Raw genomic sequence first — 15,962 nt, 5'->3', positions numbered from 1 at the left:
CCTCTGGGTGCTCCCTGGGAACGCGAGGCTATGGCTCTGGCTGCCACCAGGTCCCCCCTCCCAGGACACTCAGAGGCCCGCTGCAGAGGCCCCAGCTCCTGTCTGAGCATTTAGCTTTTCTCTTGGAGAAGCGGCTCCTGAGTGCTCACTCCCTCGCACTCTGATTCTGAGGATTGGCGAGACGGACCCTTACCAGAATGCAGAGTCCTTGGTGGCCCTGCACCTGGGGACACCAGTTAAGCACCTGGGCCCCTGCATGGGTCAGCCTCGCCTGTCTTGATGTCACAGACCTCAGTCATCCATCTCACCCGTGCTCTCTGAGGATCTGTTCCGTGCCACGCCTGGTGACAGGCACTGGGGCCCCAGCCGACAAGAGAAATGTTGGTGAGAACATATGGAGGCCCTGCTGGACTCTGAACTCAGAGCGGCCGGAGTGGGCGGCTGCCGCTGGAGCCATGCAGTACCCGGGGCGAGGATCGCTCTGTGCCACTGCTGTGTCTCGCCCCCCTCCCGCCCCCACCTTTACCAGTGATGGCGCCGGGAAGACTGCTCATTAGGACTGTGCACGTTGCATGGGCTGACACTTGATGGCAAGTTATTCTAGTACATTCCCTGACAAAGCCCAGTAAGTAAATCAGTCCTGGCAGCTGAAGGAACAGCAAGAGAAAATAAGTGACTCACGATTTAGAATCCAAAAAAAAAAAAAAAAGCACCAGCAGATGGCAGGTGTTTTTAACACAACAGTCCTGGCCTTGAATTCAAGTACCTGGGGACCCAGCCAGCATCCGTGAAGCCAGGGTATCTTGCTGAAGAGCTGGTCCCTGAGCCTGCCTGGGGGCCAGCGGCCACCCCAGAGCTCCCACGGAACACACTTCACAAGGAAACAAAGGCAAGGCTCAAGGGGCTCCAGCCCAGGTACTGACCTCAACGCCTGCAGGATTGCCAGCTTTGCCAAGGTTGGAGGAACGAAACTCCGCTCCGGTCCGTGCTCTTACCTGCCATTTTCAGTGGGTTCCTAGTGCTCAGTGAGGCCACCCAACCCCCAGGGGCCACACGGGGCACTCTGTCCAGGCTTGATGAAGGTCTTTTTTTTTTTTTTTTTGACAGGCAGAGTGGACAGTGAGAGAGAGAAAGGTCTTCCTTTGCCGTTGGTTTACCCTCCAATGGCCGCCGCGGCTGGCGTGCTGCGGCCGGTGCACCGCGCTGATCCGATGGCAGGAGCCAGGTATCTCCCCTGGTCTCCCATGGGGTGCAGGGCCCAAGCACTTGGGCCATCCTCCACTGCACTCCCTGGCCACAGCAGAGAGCTGGCCTGGAAGAGGGGCAACCGGGACAGAATCCAGCGCCCCGACCGGGACTAGAACCCGGTGTGCCGGCGCCGCTAGGTGGAGGATTAGCCTAGTGAGCCGCAGCGCCGGCGGGATGAAGGTCTTTATAATAAGTGGAGATACTGGAGTGTGGGTTTCCTGCCATCGGGGCGTGGCGTAGAGCGGCTTTTTACTTGGAAACAGGCTCTTTGCTTTCTCGAAACAGAACCATAGAGATGGCCCGATCCTTTTTCCTCTGGCACCAGCACTGGTGTGGACATCACTCTGACAGTTACGCAGGCAGATCCACTAAAGTGAAGAGAGCACAGTGGCTCTCAGGTACCCGAGTCCACCCACTCTGGCCACCAGCAACCAGGACCAACCAGACCCCACCGCGGGAGTCAGGAAAGGTCAGAGGCCACGGTGGGGGAATCAGCCATCAGTTGCCAACACGCGAGACTGTAACTCACATGACAAAAATAACACTGGGTGCTGTGTGGTGCTGTATTTTTTTTTCTATACTGGCAATGTGCCATTTTCCCTTTCCTGACATTCCTCAGGGCCCCTCTGCGTTCGCAGTTTGGGAAGCAGCGGCACCCCTGAGCTGTGGACTGGGAAGAGCAAGTCTTGAGGTATTTCTGGACACGGGTAGATCCTAACCCAAGAGGTTGAACAACCGATGTGACCGGCACCAAAGGGAGCTTGCTGGCCGTGTCACCTGAGGAGGTGCTGGCCCGATTCCGGGCATGCAAGGGCATTTCAAGAAGTTTATGCAAGATGGAATTCGAAGAGAAGTTTATTTTGTGCAAAGAGAATTGAAATCCATGCATTACTTTCTTCTACTACGCATTTTCCGGGAGCTTTGTGAAGGCTGCTCATACTCATGGATTTCTAAAATGTTTCGCACCAAAATAAAATCATCTTCCCGTTCCGTTTTCCATAAACTTTTTTTTTAAGTACCCTTGTACAATTTATTTCCTTCAGGAACAAAATGGAGGAAAATTCGGCAGGTTGGGATCGATCAGACAGAGTTAGCTTGACCAGTATTCCCAACACACATGATCTCTGCAGAGCAACAAGACAGGTGGCAGCCAGGGGCACCCCGGCCAGCAGCAGCAGCCGTAGGAAGGAGATGCATGAATGGTCTTGGACAGGGTATCCAGAGAAAAGCAGAGCTATTAATTGTTTTAATTAAGAGGAGCCACAGCTGAAAAGGTCACTGTTTCACGAGCTGTTGCGGTCGAAGTGGGCTAATTAGAACTAATTGTCATCTCGCTGTGGGGGTGCGGCCGCCGATCCCGCTGGCGTGGTGAGAAGCCCTGGTTCCGTGGCAGGAACTCGCCGTTCCTGTCCTGCCTCCTTCGCCCTCCCTTGGCCGCTGCCCTTCAGTCCACTTGCTCAAGCCCAGCCCCAGATCTGCAGGCAGAGGACAAACCAGGGCGGCATCCTGTGGCCTGATTAACCAAGCTCCCGGGGCAGGCAGGTGGCACAGCGGTGGGATGCGTGCACCCCGTACCGCAGCGCCTGCGCACAAGTCCTGGCTCCACTGCCGAGTCCAGCTTCCGGCTACTGTGCATCCCCCAGGAGGCAGCAGGTGATGGCTCACGTACTGTGGACCCTGCCAATTGTTGGAGACCCGGATGGAGTTCCTGTCTGCTGGCTTCAGCCTGGCCCAGCCCCTGGCCCGGCATGTGGGGAGGGAACAAACAATCAGAAGAAATCAGAAGACGCCTCTGTGTTTCAGTCTCTGCCTTTCTTTCTTTCTTTCTTTCTTTCTTTTTTTTTTTTTTTTTTGACAGGCAGAGTGGACAGTGAAAGAGAGAGACAGAGAGAAAGGTCTTCCTTTTGCCGTTGGTTCACCCTCCAATGGCAGCCACGGCTGGCGCGCTGTGGCCGGCACACCGCGCTGATCCAATGGCAGGAGCCAGGTACTTCTCCTGGTCTCCCATGGGGTGCAGGGCCCAAGCACTTGGGCCATCCTCCACTGCACTCCCTGGCCACAACAGAGAGCTGGCCTGGAAGAGGGGCAACCGGGACAGAATCCGGCGCCCCGACCGGGACTAGAACCCGGTGTGCCGGCGCCGCAAGGCGGAGGATTAGTCTAGTGGGCCACGGCGCCGGCCAAGTCTCTGCCTTTCAAAAAAAATTTCAGTTAACCTGCTACTTTCATAATCTCCATGCCCAGGTGATCTTTGCAACGACGGGGTCTGTACGGTGAGGCCTTGGTCTTTGGTGCCCAGGCTCCTGTCTGACATCTGCTCTCTGACGGGAGACTGGGGCGTGATCCAGGGTCCACTCTGGCTGGTGAGTACCTGGATGTCAGCCAGGCCTGCTCAGGGCCTCCCCATGGGTACCAGGAAGCACCTGACACCTGCAGACAGACTTGGCAGGGTGGCACCTCCCACGCACCTGGGCACAGGGCAGCACAGCGTGGGAGCTGTCTCTGCCCCCAGCCCCAGGGGTGCCGTGGGTGTCACCCCAGGCCAGATTTAAGCCCACCAGGCCCTGAGGACCCCGGATCTGGACACCTGGGCTCTCTGTGCAGGGGCCACAGCCTCAGCCTGCTCTTTCCCTGTTGAACCGAGTTCCCAGCTGGCCTTCCTCAAATTCGCAGGGGCTGCAACACATCCTTTCAACAAATAGTCTTTAGGAAGCCCCGGGATGCGAGGCACGTGCTGAGCTCCTCAGTGAACAGATCAGGCCCCAAATGGAGGGCACGTGCCGGTCAGGTGAGCAGAGGCCGAAAGCTCTGCACCACGCACAGTGCAGAGGGGAGGGGGGTCCCAGGCAGCCCGGGCAGGCGGAGGTTGGCAGAGGTGAGTCTGTGAAGGAGATGAGGGAGCCAGGGCATGGCTGGGGGCGGGGGGAAGGGAGTTCCTGGCCGATGGGACAAGGAAGTCCCCACGGTTAGCGTGGCCACGGTGAGGCTGGGGCAAGGGGCAGATGGCGCCGTCAGAGTTGGGGTAGGCAACAGGCACTGTGACACTGGGTCTCAGGAGAGCTGTACGGTGCTGAGTGGGGGTGAGGCGTGATGTCCGTGTCCAGATCAGCTCAGCGTGCAGGGTGGTCCAGGCGCAGAAAGCAGAAGGCCAAGTGGCGGTTTCTCGGTGGCACCAGGTGAGGGCTGGGGACCGGGACGGTGGCCACAGGTGTTGTGAGAAGTTCCCAGCTTCTGAGTGTGGAATCTGTTTACTTAAAAGGGATATTTGGGGGCCAGCGCTGTGGTGTAGCGGGTAAAGCCACCGCCTGCAGTGCCAGCATCCCATGTGGGCCCCGGTTCAAATCCAGGCTGCTCCACTTCCCATCCAGCTCTCTGCTATGGCCTGGGAAAGCAGTGGAAGATGGCCCAAGTCCTTGGGCCTCTGCACCCACGTGGGAGACCTGGAGGAGGCTTCTGGCTCCTGGCTCTGGATCGGTGCAGCTCTGGCCATTGTGGCCAATTGGGGAGTGAACCAGCGGATAGAAGACACCTCTCTCTCTCTCTCTCTCTCTCTCTCTGCCTCTGCCTCTCTGACGCTGTCTTTCAAATAAATAAGTAAATCTTTTAAATGGGGGGGGGACAGGATACTTAATTTCCATCTTGCTATACCTCATCGTCCCAAATTCTTTTTCGAGGCCGAAACAGCTCATTAGAATAGAATCCGTTACATTCTGCTCCCCAAACCAAACAAATGCCCTCCTTTCAGTAGAAAATTAGAGAAGATTAAAGAGGAAAATAAAACTGCTCCACGGCCCTTTCTGTTGGAGCGCACCGTTTGTTCACCTTTGCACAGGTGCTTTTGTTCTTACAGGGTTAAAGGTGCGTGTTGCACGTGGCTTCCTCACCAACAGTCACACGCACGCTCCCAGCGTTGTAATCCTGGCAAAGACAGGATTATATAGATTATCTGTGCCCTTCCTCAGCGTGTCTCCAATCTTGGTAATTGTTTGTAATATTTGTAATATTTCGGTATGGTGCCTCCCGGAATTATTCAATGACTTCCCTTTGATGGCACACGTCTACATGTTTCCAGGGTGTTGCTCAAGAAGTCAATGCTGGAATCCTCACTTGCGTAGCTTTTTGCGTCTTTTGAATTCTTTCCTTAGAGCACATGCCCAGGAATAGGATTGGAGGTCAAATCTATGAAAATTTTTATGCATTTTCCTTAGTACTTCAAAGGGCTATTTAGCAAGGCACATAACAATTTTGTTGTGGCATCTTCAATGCTAAGCTTGCTGCCTTTTATAATTTTCCCCCAATTTTGTTGATTGAAAATAGAAATTGAAATCTTTAAAAATTCTGCTTGTCATTCAGTACTTCTAAATACTAATGTTTTCCATGACTTTCAACACATTTTTAATGCTAGAATGAAAAACTGAAAACATATTTGTTGCCGTAACCTGGGACACTATTCTGATGAAAGCTGGGGACAGCTGGGCGGATTGAGAAAGAAATGTATTTGCTCTTATTATTCATATTCCTAGAAAGCATTACACTCTTCAAAATATAAATGGTCTTCTATGCATGTCAGATTTGAACCTCAATTTTTGTTGTCTATGTGAGGCAGGGAGAGGGTAGAGAGAGAGGTCCCATTCACTAGGTCACTCCCCGAATGCCTGCCGCAGCCAGGACTGGCCACGGCTGATGCTGGAGCCGGGAATTCAATCCAGGCCTCCCACGTGGACGGAGGGCTCCTGGTCACTCAAGCCATCACTGCTGCCTCCCGTAGTCCCCATTAGCAGGAAACAAGAGTCAGGAATTGGAGCAGGATATCGAACACAGGTTCTCCAGTGTGGACACAGCTGTGTCTTAACCACTGAGCTGAGTGCCTGTTCTTGTATAACTTTTCAATGGATCAAGTCCTATTTAAATGTCACTGCACTGAGCCAACACATTGGACATGCGCTTGCCCAACACAGGACCTGACGAGGACTCAGAGCGGGCGGGAAGAGCCCTGCGAGTTAGGGAATGGCAGGTGGGGTGAGTACGCGGACCCTTCAAAAAGTGTTGGTACAGGGGCCGGCGCTGTGGCACAGAGGGTTAACGCCCTGGCCTGAAGCGCCGGCATCCCATGTGGGTGCCGGTTCTAGTCCCGGCTGCTTCCCTTCCAATCTAGCTCTCTGCTATGGCCTGGGAGAGCTGTGGAAGATGGCCCAAGTCCTTGGGCCCCTGCACCCGTGTGGGAGACCCGGAAGAAACTCCTGGCTCCTGGATTCGGATTGGTGTAGCTCCAGCCGTTTCAGCCATCTACGGAGTGAACCAGCAGATGGAAGACCTCTCTCTCTGTTTCTACCTCTCTCTGTAACTCTGTCTTTCAAATAAATAAAATAAATCTTAAAAAAAAAAGAAAGTGTTGGTACAAAGTTTGGGTACATGGGGGTCGGCATTGTGGTGCCGTGGGTTAAGTCACCACCTACAACACTGGCTCCTGTAAGAGCACCTGTCCAAGTCCCAGCTGTTCCACTTCTGCTAATGTGCCCGGAAAGACAGTGGAAGATGGCCCAAGTCCTTGGGCCCCTGCATCAACATGAGAGACCCGGAAGAAGCTCCTGGCTCCTGGTTCCTGGCTTTGGATCAGCACAGCTCTGGCCATTGTAGCCAACTTGGGGGTAAACCAGCAGATCAAAGACTCTATCTCTCTCTCTCTGCCTCTGCCTCTCTGTAACTCTGCCTTTCAAATAAGTAAAATAAAATTTGGTACAAAAATACTTGGAAATCCATGCACCGTTTTTGTTTCATAACACACATTGTCCATGAACGTTTTGAAGACCCCTCACATTCATAGATTTCAAAATCTTCTGCACCAAAACAAACCTATCTCTGAATTCCATTTTCCACGAACCTTCTGAAATACCCTTGAATGCCTGGTGCGTCCTGTAGCAGCCTCTTATCTCACTTAGCAATAGCCACTGTCTTTTAACGCCTTTTAATCCAGGTTTCAAAGGACAGCGTGGAAAAGGCACAAGAGGCTGATGGAGGGAAAGACCCAGTCGGCTCCACCACCACCATTTGCATCTGTTGCCCTTTACACGGGCAAGGGCCGCGGACGAGACACTCCTGAGACATAGAGAAAGTGCTCTCGGACTGGGCCCAGGCTGGCCGGGCTGAGCTTGCCAAGGCATGCGGGACCAGCCTGCCAACCTGGCCAAACGCATCAGTCCCACCCTCCAGAAAGTCCAGGGAGTGAGCCACAGACCCCTGCAGCCGACAGAGAGACGGCTCGCTCGCAGTCACCCAGGCTGCCCCTCCCTTCCCGGCAGGAGCAGGGGATAAACTGGGGTGGGGGCTGGGAGTCTCAGACCCTTGGGGATACACCTTAGTGGGGCCGGGTCACCTGGGACTCGGCGTAGCCAGAGACGCCTCCCAGCGGCTTTTGAGTTGCAAGACTGCGTCCGGTAAGCACAAGCTGAATCATAGATCTTAAAAGTGGGCACCGGCATTGGGAACACCCTGCAGCCGTTAGAAATGATCTTCCCCAGAGCTCCTGAGTCAAAGGGTCTGGGGCTGGAGGCTGGGAACCTCTCCTTTATCGTTTTTAACAACCTATTTATTTATTTTTTGTGAAAGGCAGAATGCCTGAGAGGGAGGGAGGGGGGAGGGAGAGTGAGAGAGAGGCCCTCCGTCTGCTGGTTCACGCCACCAATGACTGCGGCAGCCAGGGCTGGGCCAGGCCAAAGCCAGGAGCCAGGAACTCCGTCTGGGTCTCCCACGTGGGTGGCAGGGGCCCAAGCACGTCTTTTGAATTCTCTCCTTGGAACAAATCTGCTGCTCTGTGCACTCAAAGAGCTCTGGGTCAGAAGCAGGGAAGCCAAGACCCCCAGCCGCGCCCCGGTAAGGGAGGCTGGCGAAGCAGCAGCTTAACCAGCTGTGTCAGGCGCTGGCCCCGTCTTCTCCCTGGGAACCCCGCGTTTAGAGACTCCCCAGCGAGTGCTCAGGAGAGCCAGGCTGGGGACTCCGGGGCTGGCCCATGTACCCCGGCTCCATTCCAAGGCTTGTGTCCCATCATTCTCTCAGTGTCACCTGGCCAGGCCCCACCCGCCCGGGGCCCCAACCCCAGCTCGTGTGGAGACGTCAGCACCAGCCTTCCCCACAGCTCTCTGCCAGAGTGACCCCTCCCTCCCTTGGGTTTCTGCAACTCATTCTCTCCCTCAAGTTTTTAATAAGGAAAAAACCACTCCTGTGGGGTAGAAATGGTGGGGGATTCGGAGTCAGAAGTCCCCCGGTGTGCACCTGGGTGGGTTACAATTTCCCCAAGGACCTGTCTCACCACCCACACAGTGAACCAACGACTTCACAAGGGCTTTGTTGCGCATCGTGGGCACAGGCAAGGTTTTGCCACCTGTACAATAGGAACAAATGGAAATTGTAGTTTAGCTACTCCCTGTCTCATGGTGCTGTCCTCCCTCTCTCTGTTCATGCCATAGACCATTCCTGACTGGGCCCTGCACATGCACGATGCAGCCACGCTCACTGCCCAGTGCAGGGCGGTGGCTGGGTGCACAGAGAGCTGTCACCTCTGTCTTGCGTTCGGCATGACTGTCTGCTCTCATCAGTGGTGCACCTCTAGGGCCTAAAACGCTGCCTGGCACAGAGCCAGCGCTGTGTGTGCCAATGAATACATTAAAGGGGAGGCTTCTGCAAAGCAACATGGGAGCTGAGGCTTACAGGGCCGGGCAGGAGAGGAGCAGCCTGGGGGAAAGCAGTGCCCTTGTCCCCAAGGCCGTGAGGTCCCTGCTAAGTGTCCCCCTCAGTCCCCAGCAACGGGCTCTACACACACACAGAATGTCAACCTTCCCAGAAGGAAACGGTTAGGGACCTCGTTTTAAAGAGCACAAAAGCAACCCAGCATCACAGGCATAACCCCCCACGTGGGTTATTGGGGTCACCCGGGCCCTGGGGCCGGTCCTCAGTGAGGTGACTCGTGGTGGGGCCAGTCCTGAGAGCTTGGCACGCAGCTCAGGCTCCCTGCAGGGCTCTGAGTGGCGCTGGCAAGCACAGATTAATTCAGTCCATCTGCTCTGGTTCTTGTCCACATATCCAGAGCGAGTGTCTGACTGCCTTAATCAAGGCAGCACATTGTGTGCCGCGAGGGGCTGTGCACACACGTGGGATCCTCTTCCCTAAGTAGTGCACTCGACGCAGGAGCAGAAGCCCAGTCTGCAGGTGCGACGGAAGCCGATGGCCCTCGTGAGGGGCCTCACATCGCAGAGTGACAGCTCCACAAGCTGGCCTCGGGGACCGGATCTCAGAGCGAGCTCTGAGCCCCGGGGACGTCGGGTGAATTGAGACCAGGGTGGTTCATACACACGCGTCTGGGACAGAGGCTGCTGGCAACCTTGAGGTTTTCAGTTCCACCACTCCATGACCCCCTGGGCTGGGTCTCTGTTGTGATGAGATTTTGCTAACAATGAAGACAACGGCAGAGCCACGAGCAGGAACAGGCTTCTTTCTGCAAAGCTCTCAACTCCGAAGTTCACGGCTATGGAGGCTCCGATGCAGCCAGCGACGCAGCCCTGCTGCACAATTCACACCAGGGCGCAGGTGCGTGAGTGAGGTTCCCCCGCAGCTCGACCACACTGCAGGGGCCCTGGCATGCAGAGAAGCCACCCCCCGCCTTCATTAATGCTGCTTCTGTGCCTGAAACGGCGCCTGGTCAGGATGGTGCTGCTGTACAAGGGGGTGGTGCAGAGGTTGCTGGACAAGTCCAAGGGCAAGTTCTCTGTAGTATTAGGAAAGGTCAGGTTCAAAGTTCACACAGAATCACCCTGCCACTACCCCAGCCAGCGGTGCCCCTCCCTCTCCCCAGCTACTGCTCAGTCTCTACCCTCGTTAACCAGGGTACTTTGTTTAATCGTCTGTTTTACCTGAAATTGTCTTCCTTGTGGACATTATCTGTTTATCGGCCGTTTCTCCAACCCCAGTACACTAAGGTCCAGGAGAGCCGGGGCCGTGCCTGTCTGTACCCTTGGCATCCAGTGCCAGGCTGAGCCACGTGTGCAGAAGCAATAATGCTCACGGGCTCCGGACACAGCCCTGGTGCGCTGGGTTTGGAGGACGGGAGCTCAGGAGCATTGTCTTAGAGGAAGTGTGATCCCCAGCTGCTGGCAGTGCCTTCTCCAAGCCAGCACCGCTGACCTAAGCTCGCCTGCTGGGAGACGAGAGAAGCCACAGGAAGCCGTGTAAGCTGCAAAGGCTGAGGGAGCTCTGTGGGCAGCACGGTCACGGTGGGTGATGAAGTGCACGCCCCCTGGGGCCAGGCCAGCACCCCAGGGCTCCACTCCTGGGCCAGGCCCCTGGTACTTCACCCGCTCTGTGCCTTCCTCTCCCAGTGCTCACGACGAGAGCAGTTATTGGCAGCTGAACCGACATTGGAACACAGCGCCTGGTGAGCACTCTCGTCAACCACTCGGCAAGGGAGCTTTTATGCCCAGTTTTTAAAACAAGGACGGAGGCACGTGCCGTGTGCTCAAGTGCCATCTTGGAGGAAGAGGACTCTCCTAGCCGCTGGCAGCTCACTAGGGGGCTGTGTGGGCACGGGGTCCACAGCCCTGTGTCCCTGGGTCCTCCTGGTCACTCCACAGCGCCACCTGGTGTGCATACAGGATGGACTCAGCCAGGTTCACATCCACTGTCCAGTCTGCACCTCAGAGGCAGACCCACCCTGGCTGCTCCTCAGAGCTGGGGCACACGTGGGTCTGATGGGCTGACACTGGGAAGAGGAACTCCCTGGCCGCCACCTCCTGCCCACCATGCAGGCTGCAGGTGAAAACCAATTCTTTTACCCTTTTCAAGCGATGTGTCCTACCCACCTGTCAGACCTCGAGAACACTGCTTGGAGGCCTGGCCTTGCCCTCGGGCTCCATCCTGGTCCAGGCTCCACCTTGGGGACTCTGATCCATCCCGAGAGAGCTCACTGTTCACTGGGGAGACAGGCAGGACATGAGCCAGTATGAGGGCAGGGACCAAGAGGAAGCCACACGGCGGAAGTCACCCTGTGTCCGAGCATCACGTGGTGAAACACGACTTTGCTGGGCAGAGAAGGGGGCAGTGGGAAGGGCGCGTCCTGGGCTTGGAGGCAGGTGAGGGAAACGCGGCTGGAACACGTCCTCCCGTGGGAGTGCTCGGTGTGGGGACTGCAGGGCCCAACCCGCTGTGTGAACTCCACCCTGCAGGCCATGGGAAGGCCAGTGGGGGTCCACGACAAGGCTGTGGCACGGCCCAGACCGGAAGTCGGCCTCAGGAGGAACGGCTGCCCAAGGGGCAGATGAGGGTGAGAGCGTCCGGAAGGGGAGGTCCCTCGGGGGCACCCAGGCAGAGGCGGCCGCAGTGTGCAGTACACACTCTGAGCCAGAAAGCAATCAGACGTGATGGGCTGGCGCGTGCGCATTTACAGGCGTGCTACAGTCAGTGCTGCTGCCTTCCCACAACCCACGCGGCCAGCAGGAGGCTGCGGTCCCGCCCCCACACTGTCACCTGAGTCTGACTGGCAGGTGAACAGCATGCCCGGGGGGGTGGGGACCCCTGCAGTGGCCAAGGGCAACTGTCCTGCCCCTGACCTCTGCCTGTTTCCCCACTCACATAAAGGAGCCATCTCCCCTCCATCCAGGTCTCCACATGGGTGGCAGGGCCCAAATACCGCCCAAGTGCATTAGCAAGGAGCTGGAACGGAAGTGGAGCAGCCAGGACTTGAACCAGGTCCCAGCACTGCAGCCAGAAGCTTATCTCCCTGTGCCATGACACCTGCCCCTGTTTTGTTGTTCTTTGAACCCAGGGATTTTTTTTAAGGCCTCTGTCGTATGCTGTCGGTCTATCAGAAATGCCTGTGACCACGCTGACCACGCAGCCGGGAACAGGGCTCCTGTTGGGAAGTGGAGGACCACAGTTCTTTGTTCCTCTATGAAAAGGCCAAGAGAAGTCTCACCACTGCTGTGGCCTTGGGCGCCCCCATGCGTCCTGAGCAGGAGGGGACCCCGGGGTCAGCGACCCTGCAGATGCGATGTGCCGGGGACAGAGTGGGCAGCAGGAGGGAGGTTCAGAGGCCCTTCTGGGGCCCCCGGGAAGGGTGGGAGATGCAGTTCCTCTCTGGTCTTGGGCAAGCAGGGTCAGAGACGTGGAGAACACTGCCTGTTTGGCCTCTGGCTCCGGCCCCTGGGGACAGTGGTCTCAGCAGGCCAAATAGGTCTCCAAGCCGCGTGGAGGACCAGCCCCAGGAGTTACTGTCAGTCCCTAGAACTGCCTAGAAGAAGGTTCAGATCTGGATTCCAGAGACACCTTCCCCTGAGGACAGCTGTTCTGCCTGCCCAGGGCCCTGGCGGAAGATGACCCAGAGCCGTGCAGCCAGGGGAAGACGCCGGCCTCTGTGCCAGGACACCTCACCCCCAGCTGCCCTGGCGTGGAAGCCCCTAGCTTTTTTTTTTTTTTTAAAGAAATGAAGATTTATTTATTCATTTGAAAGGCAGCGTGACAGAGAGAAAAGGAGAGACAGAGAAGAAAGAGATCCGTCCACAGGTTCACTCCCCAGAGGGCCGCAGTGGCTGGGGCTGAGCCAGGCCAAAGCCGGGAGCCTGGAGCTCCATCCGGGGCTCCCACGTGGGTGCAGGGATCCAAGCACTTGGGCCACCTTCCGCTGCTTTCCCAGACGCATCAGCAGGGAGCTGGATCGGAAGCGGAGCAGCCGAGCCTGGAACCCCAAGTCCAGTACGGGATGCCAGAGTCGCCAGCATCGCAGGCGGCGGCTTGGCCATCTGTGCCGCAGCGCTGGCCCCGGCCCGTAGCTATTTGGAGCCTCAACTGGCTGAGCTGAAAAAGTAGTAATGTTAACACCGGCTATGCCCCCTTTCCAGAAGCTTCGTGAGGAACAGAGAGAGAACGAGTTTGGAAAAGCACGTTGTGGACCAGAGCCTGTGCCCTTGCGGGGTCGGGAACCTCAGGGTCGCTGTGGCTGCCAGGGGCCGGGGCCTCCAGATGTGGCACCAAGGGCTCGTGGGACTCCACTGGTTTCCCAGCACCTCTGGCTGAGCCCCAAAGCCTCCTGCTCCTGCCGGGCTATCCCTGCGGGGGAGGCCTGTGTGTGGATCTCAGCTGCAGGTTCCCAGCCCTTCACCTCTGGCTGGGCAAAGCTTTGCAAGGTGAGCTCTCGAAAAACAAAAACACTCCCTACCCCCACCCCTGCCTGTGCCAAGAGATACCCAGTGTCCTCACCGTGCAGGGGAAGCCCAAATCCAGTCTGAAAAGAAGCAAGTGGCGTCCTCTCTCATGGCTCTCAGAGGAAGGTCAGAGCCACGGGGCCCTGAACCCCCGCCGAGGCCAAGGCCGGCCGTCTCAGAAGGCGCGGGCAGGGCAACCAGGTGGCCATCGGCCCAGATACAGAAAGACAACCTTGCCCCGGACTCTGCCTCCAGAAGGGAGGCACGTGGTGCCCTCGCGAAGCGGTTTCCTGGCTGAGCGCTGACCTATCTGGCCGTCCCTGGCCGCACAGGTAATTGTCCACCACGGGGGGCCTGCTCCTGGCCACCGTCCGCCCGCGGGTTGTCAGCCTGCTCATTGGCTTCCAGGAGCTCTGCTGAATCCGTGCCTGGGATCCGTCCCCGGCGTCCCTGGGTGAACTCCAGGGAACAGACGCCCCCAAAGGGCGTTCCCCCGCCCCACCACACAACCCAGCTCTGAACTTTGTTCTTGAAGCCCGTTTGTGACCACGTGGGAATGGAGGAGGGGGTGCAGGGGGAACAGGAGGGGAAGGCAGCAGGTCAACCCGATGGAGGAGGGTTCCCTCTGTCTCTCTCCTCTCTCTCTCCCCCTCCCTCCCCTCTTTTTCTTTCCTTTGTTCTTTTTTCTCTCTCCCTTCTTTCTCTCCCTCTCCCATTCTTCCCGCTCTTTCTCTTTCCATCTTTCTTTTCTTTTTCTTTCCTTCCTTCTTTCTCTCCTGCCCTCTCTCTTTCTTCCCCTCCCTCCCTTCCTTCCCCACCCCCTCCCCCATTTCTTTCAACCGAGTAAAGATCAAAGCAGAAGAGAACTTCCACGCAGAGCAGTGAGCTGGCCCAGATGTCCCCCTGGAGGAGAGAACAGGGAGCTGGCCCGGATGTCCCCCTGGAGGAGAGAACAGGGAACTCCCGTCTCTTGGCTGAGAAGCCCAGGATTCCATCCTAGAAGGAGGGGCACAGAGCAAAGTGACCCCAGAGAGCTCACAAATGCGGCCAAGCCCAGCCCTTCCACGCTTCACACGCAGTGACTGTGTTGGGGAGGAAGGAGCCGTGGGCTGCTCACAGAGGCATCTCTGCCTGCTGACTCTCCGCCCGCGCCATGAGGGCTGCTTGTCTTCCCCTCCAGGCCCCCGCGCGGCAGGGGAGCCTGCCTGTTTCACTTGCAGCTGTGTCCTGAGTGCCTTGGAAAGTGCCCGGCGCATGCAAAGAACTCAACAAGTATCTGTCGCAAAACGAATGCGCCGTGAGGCTGCCCCTTCCCCTTAACACAGCATGGACTCAGCTCCTGGCTCTGACCCGGGATGCCCTGGAGGGGCTCCGGCTCGGGCTAAGCACAGTTGAGGTCTTTCTTTCTTTCTTTCTTTCTTTCTTTCTTTCTTTCTTTCTTTCTTTCTTTCTTTCTTTCTTTCTTTCTTTCTTTCTTTCTTTCTTTCTTTCTTTCTTACAGGTAGAGTGGACAGTGAGAGAGAGAGACAGAGAGAAAGGTCTTCCTTTTGCTGTTGGTTCACCCTCCAACGGCAGCCACGGCTGGTGCGCTGTGGCCGGCGCACCACGCTGATCCGAAGCCAGGAGCCAGGTGCTTCTCCTGGTCTCCCATGGGGTGCAGGGCCCAAGCACTTGGGCCATCCTCCACTGCACTCCCTGGCCACAGCAGAGAGCTGGCCTGGAAGAGGGGCAACCGGGACAGGATCCGGCGCCCCAACCAGGACTAGAACCCGGTGTGCCGGCGCCGCTAGGCGGAGGATTAGCCTAGTGAGCCACGGCGCTGGCCACACTTGAGGTTTGATGATGGGGGCAGGATGCTGCTACCACGATTGGTGGGGGGGGCTGCTCACACAGCGTGGGATCCATCCTCATGGGACTTGGGGGGCAAATGAACATGTGCATTGATCAAAGGTCTTTCAGTGAAAGGAATTCAGTGGAGAAAGAAGAGCAGCAGCGTGGACCAGCCCCACGAGCGAGGCCCGCAGGGGACGGGAAGCGGCTGCGGCAGGTGTGGCAGCTCAGCTCAGCTCAGCTCAGGAAGGACGCTCCGGTCAGGACACTCGCTGCACCCTGATCACCCTCCAGGCTCTTGGTTAGGGCAGGGTGGGCTCAGCCCTCCTCCTCCCAGGATGAGGGCTCTGAAGGAAGAGGGTACAGCCGGGACATCTGGGTTAGGACAGCCATGAGCAACCAGACGGGGATTTACCCCCAGCACAGCCATTTGCTGTGAGTCAACATTTAGGGTTTTATTTGGAAGGCACGAAGCCAGCCATTGGATTTAACCTTTCCCTCCGCCCCGAAACTGACACTGAATAATGCAGTGTGCGTTTCCCCGTCACACGCACGGGCCACAGTGTACACGGCGGAGTTAGTGCCCCCGCACTCCCCAGAGAGCAGAACGCCAGTGTGCGGCCCCGCCCCCGTCTGCTGTCTGCCAGCCTGTGCACCTGGGGACCCGCCACTCAGGGCTGCAGGAGGTTCCCGAAAGCA

The 15,962-nt window shown here is 57.2% G+C and overlaps 1 long non-coding RNA gene across 1 annotated transcript; it reads right to left on the bottom strand.

Annotated features, from left to right (window-relative positions):
* Nucleotides 1–58: 58 nt before the first annotated feature.
* On the bottom strand, nucleotides 59–13,845 carry LOC103350305 (uncharacterized). The gene is made up of 3 exons (XR_518319.5): nucleotides 13,489–13,845; nucleotides 11,097–11,200; nucleotides 59–10,006 (listed from the first exon to the last, which is right to left on the bottom strand). It is a non-coding gene; the product is annotated as an uncharacterized LOC103350305 (long non-coding RNA).
* Nucleotides 13,846–15,962: the final 2,117 nt, after the last annotated feature.

The sequence above is a fragment of the Oryctolagus cuniculus genome, chromosome 7, assembly GCF_051225735.1.
Source record: "Oryctolagus cuniculus isolate XC-2025 breed Fujian yellow rabbit chromosome 7, ASM5122573v1, whole genome shotgun sequence".
Taxonomy (NCBI): domain Eukaryota; kingdom Metazoa; phylum Chordata; class Mammalia; order Lagomorpha; family Leporidae; genus Oryctolagus; species Oryctolagus cuniculus.
This window is presented reverse-complemented; position numbering and strand designations above follow the sequence as displayed.